The sequence below is a fragment of the Bubalus kerabau genome, chromosome X (genome assembly GCF_029407905.1).
Source record: "Bubalus kerabau isolate K-KA32 ecotype Philippines breed swamp buffalo chromosome X, PCC_UOA_SB_1v2, whole genome shotgun sequence".
Taxonomy (NCBI): Eukaryota; Metazoa; Chordata; class Mammalia; order Artiodactyla; family Bovidae; genus Bubalus; species Bubalus kerabau.
The window spans coordinates 108626091-108642720 of NC_073647.1; the positions used below are offsets into that span (position 1 = coordinate 108626091).

The window sequence follows — 16630 nt, forward strand, 5'->3', positions numbered from 1 at the left end:
TACACATAGAATGATGAACCCTCACAGTTGCAGATACTCAAACACATGGAAAAACACACAGAATGAATTACCAGCTGGCAGAGATGCAGATGTACACAGGGATATTAGAGACCCATGGAAATACCGCCATCACAGTTCATGGACCCACGCAAACAGATACAGAAAAATAATTACCCAGAAAAATTTTTAAAAATTATTCATTTTCAGCCTGACATTTTAATATAAACAGAAACAAACCAGAGCATCATGTATAAAAACACACCTTTATAAAAGTGTACATATTCATTATATAATCACAAATATCCAAAGCAACAGAGAATCACATATAGCCATTGCTCTGCTGAAAATGCAGAGGTAGTCAAACTTCCTCTGCCCCCAAAAGACAGACATACTTCTCCTCTTGTGCCCCTCTCTTTGTGAAGGCACCGCCAGGTACTAGACAAATAACTGGAAAGATCTAGGTAAAGTTTTTTCCTAGAAAATGTAAAATGATAAAAATGGCATAGAAGGTAGAAAACTTGAAAAGGCCACTAGGCATTAGTTAAATTGAAAGGGTAGGTAAGGATCTCCTCTTCCTCCAAATCCAGGCCCAGATGGATTTACAGGTATAGTGTGCTGGATTCTCAAGAGTTATTTCTCTTCTTACACAAGTTATTCGAGAAAACATAAAAGGAGAGAAAGTTGCCCAACTCATTTTATTTGTCTAGTAAAATCTTGAAATCTTGATTTTAAAACCAGATAAAGACAATAAAAAAACTCCATAGACTCATTTCACTTATGAATATAGATGTACAAGTCTTAAACAAAATATTAGCTTATCTAATTAAACAGAATGTTAAAAAATACATCACAATTCAAGTGGAGTTTAAGAATCCAAGGAGAATGCATTCAACCTCAGAAAATCTATCAATGTAATTTACCATGTGAATAGACTAAAGGAGAATAATCATATGATTATCTCAATTAACACAGAAAAAGTATGTTACATGCCTACTTATGGTGAAAACTCTTTAAAAGAATATGAATAGAATGTAAATTTCTTAACTTGTGAAGGTTACATACCAAAACCCTACATCATATTGCAAAATATGATGTAAATGGAGAAACTTAAGATGCATTACCTTGAAGATTAAGAATAATACTAGATACTTACTTTTACCAAGTACTGTTTAACATAGAACTGGAAGTCTTGCTTAATACTATTAAGGGAGAAAAAGAAATGAGAATTGTAAGGATTAGAAGAGATAAAATCAACAGATCCAACTGACATACTATTAGAATTAAAAAGAGTTCAGCAAAATCAACTTACAGGACTTCCCTGGTGGTCCAGTGGTTAAGAAACTGCCTGCCAATGCAGGGGACATGGGTTTGATCCCTGATGCGGGAAGATTCCACATGCCATAGGCAACTAAGCCTGTGCACTATAGCTACTGAGCCTGTGCTCTAGAGCTGGTGCTCCACAAGAGAAGCCACTGCACTGAGAAGACTGCGCCCCACAACTAGAGAGTAGCCCCCACTTGCCACAACTACAAAAAAGTCCACACACAGCAACTTAGCCAAAAATTAAAATAAATCACTTTTTAAAGGTCTTGCTATTTAGAATAAATCAACTTATACAACTCAATAACATTTCTTTACACTAGCAATAGACAATTAGAAGAAAGTAACAAAAGATACCTAAAATTAATCACTAGACTAAAATTATTCATGGTGGACAGTGACTGCAGCCATGAAATGAAAAGATACTTGCTCCTTGGAAGAAAAGCTATGACAAACCTAGACAGCATATTAAAAAGCAGAAACATCACTTTGCCTACAAAGGTGCATATAGTCAAAGTCTTTCCAGTAGTCATGTATGGATGTGAGAGTTGAACCATCAAGAGGGCTGAGTGCTGAAGAATTGATGCTTTCAAACTCTGGTGCTGGAGAAGACTCTTAAGAGTCCCTTGGACTGCAAGGAAATCAAACCACTCAATCCAAAAGGAAATCAACCCTGAATATTCATTCACTGGAAGGACTGATGCTGAAACTGAAGCTCTAATACTTCAGCCACCTGATGCAAAGAAATGACTCATTGGAAGAGACCCTGATGCTGGGAAAGATTGAGGGCAGGAGGAGAAGGGGGCAACAGAGGATGAAATGGTTGGACAGCATCACCAAATCAATGGACGTGACTTGGAGCAAACTCTGGGAGATAGTGAAGGACAGGGAAGCTTGGTGTGTTGCAGTCCATGGGGTCACAAAGAGTGGGCCATGACTTAGTGACTGAACAACAACAATGACGAGACCAAAATATAAACTTCTCTAAATGTCAGGACAATTGAAAAAAAAATCAAAACAGACTAATAAGTAATATGCTTTTTTAAAATTTGTAATATTTGCAAAAAGTTTGTCAAACAAAAAATAACCTAAATGTCTATTCAGATGAATGGATAAAACAATTGTGCTATGTCCATATGATGGAACACTGCTGCTGCTGTTGCTGCTAAGTCGCTTCAGTCGTGTCCGACTCTGTGCGACCCCACAGACGGCAGCCCACCAGGCTCTCCCATCCCTGGGATTCTCCAGGCAAGAATACTGGAGTGGGTTGCCATTTCCTTCTCCAATGCATGAAAGTGAAAAGTGAAAATGAAGTCACTCAGTCGTGTCTGACTCTTAGAGACCCCATGGACTGCAGCCTACCAGGCTCCTCCATCCATGGGATTTTCCAGGCAAGAGTACTGGAGTTGGGTGCCATTGCCTTCTCCGTGATGGAACACTACTCGACAATAAAAAGGAATTAACTATTTATACAGAAATAATATAGATGAATTAAAAATAATACACTGAGTACAAGGAGCCAGACAATAAAGAGTACATAGATCATGATTCCATTTATATAGAATTCTAGAAAGCACAAATTAGTCTATAATGAACAGAAGTAAACCTGTGACTGCCTAGAACATGCTTTTAATATACAAAAATATAGCTAAAAAATAAAATAAAATAATGTGACAATATTAAAATCAAACATCTTTTGTATCAATATAAATGAATGATCTTACCAGCTGAGCCACAAGGGAAGTCCAAATGATCTTAGCTTACATATTTAAAGGAAAACATTTTTCTATTGGATCACTGAGCAAAATCCAAGTACTATATTCAGGAAAGTCGACTAGAACAAATTGATTCAGAAAGGTTAAAAATACAAGAAGGGCAAAGGTATACCAGTCAAATGCAAATAAAGGAAGCAGAGGTTGCAATATTAATTATCAGACAATTTAGAAACTCAAAATGAAAGGCATTAATTGACTGTCAAGGTCATGAAAAGACTGAGGAACTGTCCACAGTTTGGAGGAGATATGATGACTAAATGCAATGTGGGATTTTGGTTTGGACCTTGGAACAGAAAAAGGACATGAGTGGACAAACTGGTGAAATCTGAATAAAGTCAGGAGTTTAGTTAATAGCAGTATACAAATGCCAATTTCTTAGTTTGACAAATGTAGTCATATAAGATATTAACATGAGGGGCAACTAGATGAAGGGTTCTATAAAACTAAAATTATTCTAAAATAAAAAGCTTATTACAAAAACATTAATTGAGACAACAATGAAAATATAAAGTTATGACTATTTTTGTATCAAATAACACAGCAACTTTCACAAAGCTGAAATGTTAAGAAAGACAAGGAGAAATAGATAATAGATTGAAACACTCTAAAAATAGGAGAAATTTAACTCACCCTTTCCATTCTAAGACAGATGAATGAAATAAAATAACATCAACAAAAGCCCAGTAAGAATATAGAAAATATAAACAAAATCAGTATTAGGCCAAGAAGAAAATTTCAGTAAATTCCAAAACGTAGAACTAATATTGATAAAATTCTTTGGTCACAACTGGATAAAATAAGAAATCAATGTAAAATCTTCCATCTAAATATATAAAACTTCTCTGTCAAACAATTCTTGAGTCAAAGGGCAAACTCAAACCAAAACTGCTGAGTTTCTGGACAATAATGATAATGAAAACATTACATATCAGAATCTACGGATACAGACAAAGCAGCAGTCACAGAAAAGTACATTGCCTCAAAATATTTGTATTAAAAACAGGGAAAAAATTAAATGAATAAGCACTCAACTCAGAAAGTCAGTGAAAGAGAAAAAAAATAAGGGGAACAGAAGGAAAGAATTAACAAAAAAAAGTTCAAATAAAGGAGTTAGAAAACAGATAACAGTAGAACTCTCCTTCATGGATCACTGCCTTGTTGTGGCAAAGGGGCTTGTGTCAACACAATGAAGCTACGAGCCATGCTATGCATGGCCACCCAAGACAGATGAGTCATAGTGGAGAGTTATGACAAAACGTGGTCCACTGGAGGAGGGAATGGCAAACCACTCTAGTATTCTTGCCACTAGAATCCCATGAACAGTATGAAAAGGCAAAAAGATATGACACCGGAAGATGAGCTCCCCAGGTTGGCATGTGTCCAATATGCTACTGAAGATGAACAGAGGGCAATTACTAATAGCCCCAGAAAGAATGAAGTGGCACTCAGTTGTGGATGTGTCTGGTGGTGAAAGTAAAGTCTGATGCTGTAAAGAATAATACTGAATAGGAACCTGGAATGTTAGGTCCATGAATCAAGGTAAATTGGTAGTGGTCAGACAAAGACAAAGATGGCAAGAGTGAACACTGACATCTTAGGAATCAGTGAACTAAAGTGGATAGGAACGGGTGAATTTAATTCAGATGACCATTATATCTACTACTATGGGTAAGAATCCCTTAGAAGAAATGGAGTAGCCGTCATAGTCAACAAGAGTCCAAAATGCAGTACTAAGGGGCAATCTCAAAAATGACAGAATGATCTTGGTTTGTTTCCAAGGCAAACCATTAAGCATCACAGTAATCCAAGCCTATGCCCCAACCGCTAAAGCCAAAAAGGCTGAAGTTGACCACTTTCATGAAGCCCTACAGCACCTACAACTAACACCAAAAAAGATGCCCTTTTCATCACAGGGGGTTGGAATGCAAAAAGGAGGAAGTCAAGAGATACCCAGAGTAGCAAGCAAGTTTGGCCTTGGAGTACAAAATGAAGCAGGGCAAAGGCTAACAGAGTTTTGTCAAGAAAACACTCTGGTCATAGCAAACACCCTTTTCCAAAAACACAAGAGACACCCAACCAACTGTGGAAAATTCTTAGAGACGGGAGTACCAGACCACCTTGCCTGTCCCCTGAGAAACCTGTACGTGGGTCAAGAAGCAATACTTAGAACCTTATGTAAAACAATGGACTGGTTCAAAATTGGGAAAGGAGTATGACCAGGCTATATATTTTCATGCTATTTAACTTCTGTGTAGAGTACATCGTGTGAAATACTGGGCTGGATGAATCACAAGCTGCAAGATAGCTGGGAAAAATGTCAACAACCTCAGATATTCAGATGATACCACTCTAATGCAGAGAGTGAAGAGGAACTAAAGAGCCTCATGATTAGGATGGAAGAGGGGAATGAAAAAAGCTGGATTAAAACTCAACACTCAAAAATCTGTGTTGGCATCTGGTGATGCCATCAGTGATGGCATCTGGTCCCATCACTTCATGGCAAATAGAAGGGGAAAAAGTGGAAGCAGTGACAGATTTTATTTTCTTGGGCTCCAAAATCACTGCAGACAGTGATTATAGCCATGAAATTAAAAGACACTTGTTCCTTGAAGGAAAGCTATGAGAAACTTAGATGGCATATTAAAAAGCAAAGACTTTGGGACTTCCCTGTTGGTCCCATGGCTAAGATTCCACGCTCCCAGTGCTGGGTTCGATCCCTGGGCAGGGAACTAGATCCCACATGCCGTAAGTAAAGATCCTATGTGACACAACTAAGACCCGGTGCAGCCAAATAAATAAATAAATATATAAAGCAAAGACATCACTTTACCAACAAAGGTCCACATAGTCAAAGCTATGGTTTTTCCAGTAGTCATGTAGTCACGTATGGATGTGGGAGTTTGACCACTGAATGCTGAAGAATTGATGCTTTTGAATTTTGGTGCTGGAGAAGACTCTTGAGAGTTCTGTGGATTGCAAGGAGAACAAACCAGTCAATCCTAAAGGAAATCAATCCTGAATATTCATTGGAAGGACTGATGCTGAAGCTGAAACTCCAATACTTTGGCCACCTGATGCAAAGAACTGACTCATTGGAAAAGACCCTGATGCTGGGAAAGAATGAAGGCAAAAGGAGAAGAGGGCAGCACAGGATGAGATGATTAGATAGCATTACTGACTCAATAGACATGAATTTGAGCAAACTCTGGGATGTAATGAAAGACAGGGAAGCCTGGTGTGCTGCAGTCTATGGGGTTGCAAAGAGCTGAACATGACTTAGCAACTGAACAACAACAGTAGAAGTAATACATAAACAGATTAACTAATTCTGTGAAAAAGAAATATATAAGTCATAAATAATAATCAAGAAAAGAAGAAAGCACAAATACAAACCAGGAAATGAAAAGTTGGACATAACCACAGTACAAGGACATTTTACACATTTTTTAAAGGATTACTCATACAACTCTATTCAAATCATTTTAAAGACCTTGAAGGGATGGAAAACATCCTAGGAAAACATAATTTACCAAAACTCTAAAAAAGCAAAGTTCATATAGACCAATTTCCATGGAAGAAACAGAAAAAGTTATGAAAAGCTACTTTCCTCCAAAAGCACTGGGCCATTATGATTTCACAGGGGAAGTCTACTAACACTGAAAAGCAGATGATTTGATGCTGTTCTTATTTTTCTGAGCCTAGACAAAAGTGGAACACTTTCAAATTCCTTTTATGAAGTGAGTATAATATTGATACCAAGATCTAACAAAGATTCCACAAGAAAAAGAAAATGATAAAGAGCAATTTTTACTTATGTATATTAATACAAAATCCTAAATAAAATATTAGCAAACAGAATCCATGATTATATAGAGTTTATTCCAATCATATGTAGAGTTAATTCAATATCATTCAAATCATTAATATAATCTAACATGGTGAATCTAAGGAGAAAAATTATATCATCATTTTCAGAGATCCCAGAGAACCATGTGACACAATTCAATACCCATTCTTTATTAAAGGAATTCAGCAGAAGAGAAATATATGGTTTCCCCCTTAACATAATTATGTGTATGTATATGTATTTATATTTGTATATGTATGTATATGTATTTATATACATCTCCCCAAATCCAGCACTTAACTGGGAAACACTAGCAGTGTTTATATGCTAAAATCACAAGGGTATCTACTCTCTCCACTACAAATTAACATTATAGTTAAGGTAGCAGAAGCACTGTGAGTAGAAAAGAGAAAGAAATTACAATTGGAATGGAGGAAGTAAAGCTGTCATTACTTATAGATAAGACTGTATAGTCAGAAAACCCAAGCAAGTCAATAGAAAACAATTACAAACAGAGAACTCAGCAAGGTAGCAGAATATAAAATAAATTATAGAAATCATTCAGTTTAGACAATGTACAGAAGAGAAGTCCATTTATCATAACAGCAAAAAGACAAAATATTGTCTTGGTCTGTTGGGGTTGCTAAGACAAAACACCACAGACTCAGACTATAAGCCAACCAAAACTTATTATTCACAGTTCTGGAGGCTGGGAAGTCCAAGATGAAGGCACTCATAGATTTTTATGTCTGGTGAGGGCCTGCTTCCTGGTACATAGACAGCCATCTTCTCACTGTGTCCTCACATGGCAAGAGTGGCAAGGGAGTTCTCTTGGGTCTCTTTTATAAGGGCACTAATCTCATTCATGAGGGCTCCAATCTCATGATCTAATCACCTGCTAAAGGTCCTACCTCCAAACAGTATCACCTTAGGTTTCAACATATAAATTCGGAGGATGGGGGCAAACACAAACATTCAGTCTACCTAGAAACAAACTTGTCAAGAAATGTTTAAAAGCTTCAAGAGAAAACATTTATAACACTCTGAACAAACAGAACAGGCAGGGACAAATACAAAGGCACCCCATTTTCTTAAGAAGACTAAAAATTATAAAGATATAAAGTTAATTTCTAAATTTAGTATAAGCTAACTAAAAATACCATTTTTTCTTTCTCTGAAACTGTCTTAGACAAGCTGATTTAGAGTTCAAATGGAAAAATAACAAACAAGCACAACCAGGATATCTCTGAAAAGGAAGAATAATGATGGGGGACTATTGCCACAATAATTCTCTGTAAAAAACCAAAATGAATATTTAGATACCCAAACTTAGACACAGTTTATGGTCAGCTGAGAGGTTCTGTGCTCTGGGTCAGGCTCTGTTGATGTCACTGCTAGTTCATGTGTTTGCACTAAGTTGGTGGCTTGGCTAGAGGTTGGTTGCTATAGGATGCCTTGGCTTGGAGGCCCAGGCTCATTTCTAAATGTCCCTCACTGTAGTAGGCTAGCCTGGGTATGTTCTCGTAGCAGCAGCTTTCTCAGGTCTCTGCTTATATCAAGTTTACTACTATTCTGTTGGTTGAAGTAAACTGTAGCCAAACTCAGTCAGTATGGGAGGGTACTACCAAAGGGTATGGAGACACATGAAAAATTGGAGTCATTAATCCAATCTATCTCAGAAGTATAAATCAAAATCTAGAATCCATAAAATAAAACGTGGATGAATTTGTTTACATAAAAATAAAGTAAAATTTGCTTGGAAAAAATACAATGGAAAAATCAAAAGAACAACAAACAGGGAAAATAATATTGACAACTGATATCATTCACAAAAGTCTAACCTCTTTAATTTAATAAGCTTGTAGAAATTGAGGAAAGGTGAATAACCCAACAGAAAAAAACAGAGCATATAAACAGGCAACTCACAGAAAAAGACAAAAATGACCCTTAAACATATGAAAAGATGCTCAATGTCACTCATTATAAGAGAAATATAAATTAAAACTACAGTGAGATACCATTTCTAACCTATCACATTTTCAAAAACTTGAAAATTTTTAATAATATACACTTCTGAATGAGGTTGTGGTGAAACATAAACTCATATATGAATGGTAAGTGCAAAATGGTACACCTATGGAGGGAAATTTTGGCAAAGTTACAAATGTGATTCTTACAGCTAATTCTATGGATATATATCTGTATACATATAAAATGTCTATTCATCATGGCACCATTTGTAATACCAAAGGACTGAAAATACCCTGAACATCTATAAGTAGGGTACTGCAGTCATTAAATTAACTATTATCAGTTCAGTTCAGTTCAGTTCAGTCGCTCAGTCGTGTCTGACTCTTTGCGACCCCATGAATTGCAGCATGCCAGGCCTCCCTGTCCATCACCATCTCCTGGAGTTCACCCAAACTCACGTCCATCGAGTCGGTGATGCCATCCAGCCATCTTATCCTCTGTCGTCCCCTTTTCCTCCTGCCCCCAATCCCTCCCAGCATCAGTCTTTTCCAATGAGTCAACTTTTTGCATGAGGTGGCCAAAGTACTGGAGTTTCAGCTTTAGCATCATTCCTTCCAAAGAACACCCAGGGCTGATCTCCTTTAGAATGGACTGGTTGGATCTCCTTGCAGTCCAAGGAACTCTCAAGAGTCTTCTCCAACACCACAGTTCAAAAGCATCAATTCGTCGGTGCTCAGCTTTCTTCATAGTCCAACTCTCACATCCATACATGACCACTGGAAAAATCATAGCCTTGACTAGACGGACCTTTGTTGGCAAAGTAATGTCTCTGCTTTTGAATATGCTATCTAGGTTGGTCATAACTTTCCTTCCAAGGAGTAAGCGTCTTTTAATTTCATGGCTACAATCACCATCTGCAGTGATTTTGGAGCCCCCCAAAATAAAGTCAGCCACTGTTTCCACTGTTTACCCATCTATTTCTCATGAAGTGATGGGACCAGATGCCATGAATGTTTTCTGGTCCCATCACTTCGTTTTCTGAAGTGATGAGCTTTAAATTAAAGCTCATCACTTTAAAGCTCTGTTGAGCTTTAATCCAACTTTTTCACTTTCCTCTTTCACTCTCATCAAGAAGCTTTTTAGTTCCTCTTCACTTTCTGCCATAAGGGTGGTGTCATCTGCATATCTGAGGTTACTGATATTTCTCCTGGCAATCTTGATTCCAGCTTGTGCTTCATCCAGCCCAGCGCTTCTCCTGATGTACTCTGCATATAAGTAAAATAAGCAGGGTGACAATATACAGCCTTGACGTACTCCTTTTCCTATTTGGAACCAGTCTATTATACATCCACATAATGTAACAGTTTGAGGAACTACTCTATCTTTGCACTTCCATATAGTGTCTATGTACTGGAAACTTTCTAATGCTCTGATATGTAAGGACCTGCAGGATGTATCAAGTGAAAAAAGCAACATGTATAACTATATATATATATATATATATATAGTATGTTAACTTTTGTGTAAGAAGAGGGAGATGGAACAGGATATACATTTATACTTGTTTGTAAGTGCATAAAGAAACACCAGAAGAATTTAAAAACACTGGTAACTACGGGCAGTGTGTATGGTGGCAACTGGGAAGAATGGAGAAAGGTTAAGTGACAATCCTCAAATTATAATTTTTATATAAGTTTGCTTTCAAAATGCATGTGCATTATCTATTCAAAAAGAAATTAAAATATTCACAGTAGTAACAAAAACCAGGGGATAAAGCTACTAGAAATTAAATTAGTAAAATACATAACAATTCTAAAGAAAAAACTTTAAACTCTTAATAAAGAGCACAGCTAAAAGGTGAACTGAACAAATGAGAACATTCCATACTCTTGGATGGGACGAGTAAATATTTTGATGGTGTCAACTCCCCTAAATTAATCTATAAATTTAGTGCAATCCTAATAAAAATTACAGTTGATTTTTTGAGGAGCTCAATAAACTCTTTTTAAAATTTATGTGGATAGTTAAGACAACCCAAAAGAAGACTAAAGAGGAGGGACTTGCCCTATCAGATTTAAGATACATTATAAAATATTAAAAACAAGGTGGCATTAGTACAAGAACAGAAACAATCTATTTGTGTACATTTCATAATATATGAAAAAGGTGGTATGGCAAATCAGTGAAAAAGGAAGGACTGCTTAGTATTTGGTGGTGGGAAATGTTGCTATGTGGAAAAAATAAAATTGCATACCTACCTATCACCACATATGAGATGGATTCTAAATGCATTAAAACCATGAAAGGTAAAACTATAAAGTTAATAGAAAAAAAACAGGAGAATATCTTTGTAACCTAGGAGGGGGGGACTACTTTTTAAGTACCCCTCCAAACCCAAAACCATAAAGCAAAAGTGTGATGAATTTGATTACAGTAAAATGAACAGTTTCTGTTCAAAGATGGCTATTATGGGCAAAGTTAAAACAAGGAAAGAATATTAGTCCCCTGAACTGACAGGGGACTAATAGCTAGACTATATATGGAACTCTAGCAGATCAATAGGAAAGAAAGGAACCCTAATAGAAAAATGGGCCAACAATACAAGCAGGCAATTTACAGAAGAGGTATTTAACATACATCTAAAGAAATGCTCAAAAACTAATTAGTGGGAATTCCCTAGTGGTATAGTGGTGAGGATTCTCTCTACTTTCACTGCTGAGGGTGCAGGTTCAATCCCTGGCCAGAAACTAAGATCCCACAAGGTGCTCAACAGTAGCCACCCCCAAATTAATTATTAATCAGAGAAATGTAAACTAAAACAAGGTAAGATATTACTTTACACCTATTAGACCAGCAAAAACTAGAAAGCTGGAAAATGTCAAGTGTCAGCGAGGATGGAGGGGTCCAGGAATCTTTGTACACTGATGGTAAAATTGGACTGGTGCAGCCATCCCAAGAACCATTTAGTAGTATTGGTATTCTTAGTTAAACTAAGTATATGCACACTATGATGCCATCATTCTGTTCCTGAGTATATATTTCAAAAGAAATTCTTATACAGGCCAATAAGGAGACATGTACAAGGATGTGCAACACAGTATTATTTATGGTGTCATGGAGCTGGAAGCAATCTTGCTGTCCATCACTGGGGTAATATTCAAGAAAAATGTGGTGAAGGCACACTGTGGTTAGCATGGTGGTGTGGAGAAGGCAGTGGCACCCCACTCCAGTACTCTTGCCTGGAAAATCCCATGGATGGAGCAGCCTGGTAGGCTGCAGTCCATGGGTTCGCGAAGAGTCGGACACGACTGGGCGACTTCACTTTCACTTTTCACTTTCATGCACTGGAGAAGGAAATGGCAACCCACTCCAGTGTTCTTGCCTGGAGAATCCCAGGGACCGGGGGAGCCTGGTGGGCTGCGTCTGTGGGGTCGCACAGAGTCAGACAGGACTGAAGTGACTTAGCAGCAGTGGTTTAGTTTCAAAGTCAAGTCCAACTCTTTCAACCCCATGGACTGTAGTCTGCCAGGCTCCTCTGTTCATGAGATTCTCCAAGAAAGTATACTGGAGTGGGTTGCCATTTCCTTCTCCAGGGGATCTTCTCGATCCAGGGATTGAACCGGAGTCTCCTGAATTACAGGCAGATTCTTTACCAACTGAGCTATGAGGGAAGCATGCTGCTGCTGCTGTTAAGTCGCTTCAGTTGTGTCGGACTCTGTGCGACCCCATAGACGGCAGCCCGCCGGGCTCCCCCATCCCTGGGATTCTCCAGGCAAGAACACTGGAGTGGGTTGCCATTTCCTTCTCCAATGCATGAAAGTGAAAAGTGAAAGTGAAGTTGCCCAGTCGTGTCCGACTCTTTGTGACCCCATGGATTGCAGTCCACCAGGCTCCTCCATCCATGGGATTTTCCAGGCAAGAGTACTGGAGTGGGGTGCCGTTGCCTTCTCCAGAGGGAAGCATGAGCAGTTTCAGTTTCTAATTGTATTAGCATGAGCAGTGGTTAGCATGAACAGTTTCTAATTGCATTAATGTACATACAGCAATATGGATACTTTCAAAACAAAAAGATGAATGGAAAAAAGTAAGAAACAGAATGAAATGCCATTTATATAAAACAAAAATACACAGACAGAAAGCATTCTCCACAGTGGGACAACCTGATGTTATGTGCTCCTGAGAAGATACAATATGAAGTAAATGACACACTGTATGTACTGTTGTTGGAGAAGGCAATGGCACCCCACTCTAGTACTCTTGCCTGGAAAATCCCATGGAAGGAGAAGCCTGGAAGGCTGCAGTCCATGGGATTGCTGAGGGTTGGACACGACTGAGCGACTTCACTTTCACTTTTCACTTTCATGCATTGGAGAAGGAAATGGCAACCCACTCCAGTGTTCTTGCCTGGAGAATCCCAGGGACGGGGGAGCCCGGTGAGCTGCCGTCTATGGGGTCGCACAGAGTCGGACACGACTGAAGTGACTTAGCAGCAGCAGCAGCTTGTACTGTTATTGCTGAAATTATTTAACCTGAATCTAATCATGTGGAAAGAGGTGATTCCAGATATTCTGTGGGACACTCTATAAGAAACTGGCCTGAACTTTTGAAAAGTTATCAGTGTAATATCACATGCACACAAAATATAGGGGTACTATTCCAGATTAAAAGAGGCTAAAGTGTTACAATAACCAAATGTAATGCACAAACCTTGATTAGATACTGGGATCAAAAAAATCAGAGATGGAGAAGCTCTATAAAGTTAGCAAAAACAAGACCAGGAGCTGACTGTGGCTGAGATCAAGAACTCCTTATTGCCAAATTCAGACTTAAATTGAACAAAGTAGGGAAAACCACTAAACCATTCATGTATGACCTAAATCAAATCCCTTATGATTATACAGTGGAAGGGACAAATAGATCTAATCAAGGGCTTAGATCTAACAGATGGACTGCCTGAAGAACTATGGACAGAGGTTTGGGACACTGTACAGGAGGCAGCAATCAAGACCATTCCCAAGAAAAACAAATGCAAAAAGGCAAAATGGTTGTTTGATGAGGCCTTACAAATAGCTGAGAAAAGAAGAGAAGCGAAAGGCAAAGGAGAAATGGAAAGATATACCCATTTGAATGCAGAGTTCCAAAGAATAGCAAGGAGAGATGTCCATTGGCAGATGAATGGATAAGAAAGCTGTGGTACATATACACAATGGAATATTACTCAGCTATTAAAAAGAATGCATTTGAATCAGTTCTAATGAGGTGGATGAAACTGGAGCCTATTATACAGGGTGAAGTAAGTCAGACAGAAAAACACCAATACAGTATATTAATGCATATATACGGAATTTAGAAAGATGGTAACGATGACCCTATATGCAAGACAGCAAAAGAGACACAGATGTAAAGAACAGACTTCTGGACTCTATGGGAGAAGGCGAGGGTGGGATGATTTGAGAGAACAGCATTGAAACATGTATATTATTATCATATGTGAAATAGATCGCCAATCCAGGTTCGATGCATGAGACAGAATGCTCAGGGCTGGTGCACTGGGATGACCCTGAGGGATCAGATGGGGAGGGAGGTGGGAGGGGGGTTAAGAATGGGGAACACATGTACACCCATGGCTGATTAATGTCAATGTATGGCAAAAACCACTACAATAATGTAAAGTAATTAGCCTCCAATTAAAATAAATTAATTTTAAAAAAAGAAGAGGTGGCAAGAATACACAGAAGAACTATACAAAAAAGATCTTCATGTCCCAGATAACCATGATGATGTGATCACTCACCTAGAGCCAGACATACTGGAATACAAAGTCAAGTGGGCCTTAGGAAGCATCACTACAAACAAAGCTAGTGGAGGTGATAAAATTCCAGATAAGCTATTTCAAATCCTAAAAGATGATGCTGTGGAAGTGCTGCACTCAATATGCCATGAATCTGGAAAACTCAGCAGTGGCTACAGGACTGGAAAAGGTCAGTTTTCATTCCAATCTCAAAGAAAGGCAATGCCAAAGAATGTTCAAACTACTGCAAAATTGCATTCATTTCACACACTAGCAAAGTAATGCTCAAAATTCTCCAAGCCAGACTTCAACAGTATGTGAACCAAGAACTTTCAGATGTTCAAGCTGGATGTAGAAAAGGCAGAGGAACCAGAGATCAAATTGCCAACATCCACTGGATGATCAAAAAAGCAAGAGAGTTCCAGAAAAACAACTACCTCTGCTTTATTGACTATGCCAAAGCCTTTGACTGTGTGGACCACAACAAACTCGGGAAAATTCTTAAAGAGATGGGAATTCCAGACCACTTGACCTGCCTCCTGAGAAATCTGTATGCAGATGAGGAAGCAACAGTTAGAACTGGACATGGAAAAACAGACTAGTTCCAAATCCGGAAAGGAGTACATTAAGGCTGTATATCGTCACCTTGCTTATTTAACTTATATGCAGAGTTCATCACGGGAAATGCTGGGCTGGATGAAGCACAAGCTGGGATCAAGATTGCCAGGAAAAATATCAATAACCTCAGATATGCAAATGATACCACCCTTATGGCAGAAAGCAAAGAACTAAAGAGCCTCTTGATGAAAGAGAAAAAGGAGAGTGAAAAGTTGGCTTAAAGCTCAACATTCAGGAAACTAAGATCATGCCATCTGGTCCCATCACTTTATGGCAAATAGATGGGGAAACAATGGAAACAGTGAGAGACTTTATTTTTTTGGGCTTCAAAATCACTGCAGATGGTGACTGCAGCCATGAAATTAAAAGATGCTTGCTCCTTGGAAGAAAAGCTATGACCATCCTAGACAGCATATGAAAAAGCAGAGACATTACTTTACCAACAAAGGTCTGTTTACTCATGTATGGATGTGAGAGTTGGACTATGAATGCTGAGCGCAGAAGAATTGATGCTTTTGAACTGTGGTGTTGGAGAAGATTCTTGAGAGTCCCTTGAACTGCAAGGAGATCCAACCAGTCAATCCTAAAGGAAATCAGTCCTCAATATTCATTGGAAACTGATGCTGAAGCTGAAACTCCAATATTTTGGCCACCTGATGTGAAGAACTGACTTATTTGAAAAGACCCTGATGCTGGGAAAAATTGAAGGCAGGAGGAGAAGGGTATGACAAGAGGATGAGATGGTTGGATGGCATCACTGACGTGATGGACATGAGTTTGAGTAGGCTCCAGGAGTTGGTGATGGACAGCGAGGCCTGGCATGCTGCAGTCCATGGGGTCACAAAGAGTTGGACACGACTGAGTGACTGAACTGAACTGAAGAACATTTTGGGCTTAACTGGAAAATCTGAATATAGGGTATCATTTATGATATTATGGAATTGGTAAGTTTTCTTAGGTGTGATAATGGTACTGCAATTATGTAGGAAAATGTCCTTATTCTATAAGATATGTGCTGAAGTTTTTAGGGGTGAGGAGGTGTTATACTGCCTGCAAGAAAATGTACACATACACATATAAAGAAAAGTAGAGCAAATCTGGCAAAATATTAAGAGTATACTCTTTCATTGCACTACTTTTTCAACAGTTCTGAATTTTTAAAAATGAAAAAATGAAAATTTGGGGGAAATATATGCATGTAAAACAATATGCATTTTGCAAGAACACATATAAAGAAAAAGATATGCATAAAAGACTTTCAAATGGTTGTCTACATGAGGGAAATAAGAGTGGGAAGTAGAGATGAAA

The 16630-nt window shown here is 38.3% G+C and overlaps 1 long non-coding RNA gene across 2 annotated transcripts in view; it reads right to left on the bottom strand.

Moving 5' to 3' along the window:
• LOC129638578 (uncharacterized) overlaps positions 1–16630 on the bottom strand; it is a 19138-nt gene continuing 2508 nt past the window's right edge. For both annotated transcript variants that reach the window (XR_008707920.1, XR_008707919.1), the window contains exons 3-5: positions 5926–6061; positions 1154–1199; positions 1–641 (exon numbers count right to left, since the gene is read on the bottom strand). This is a non-coding gene — a long non-coding RNA (uncharacterized LOC129638578). The remainder of the gene's footprint in view (positions 642–1153; positions 1200–5925; positions 6062–16630) is intronic.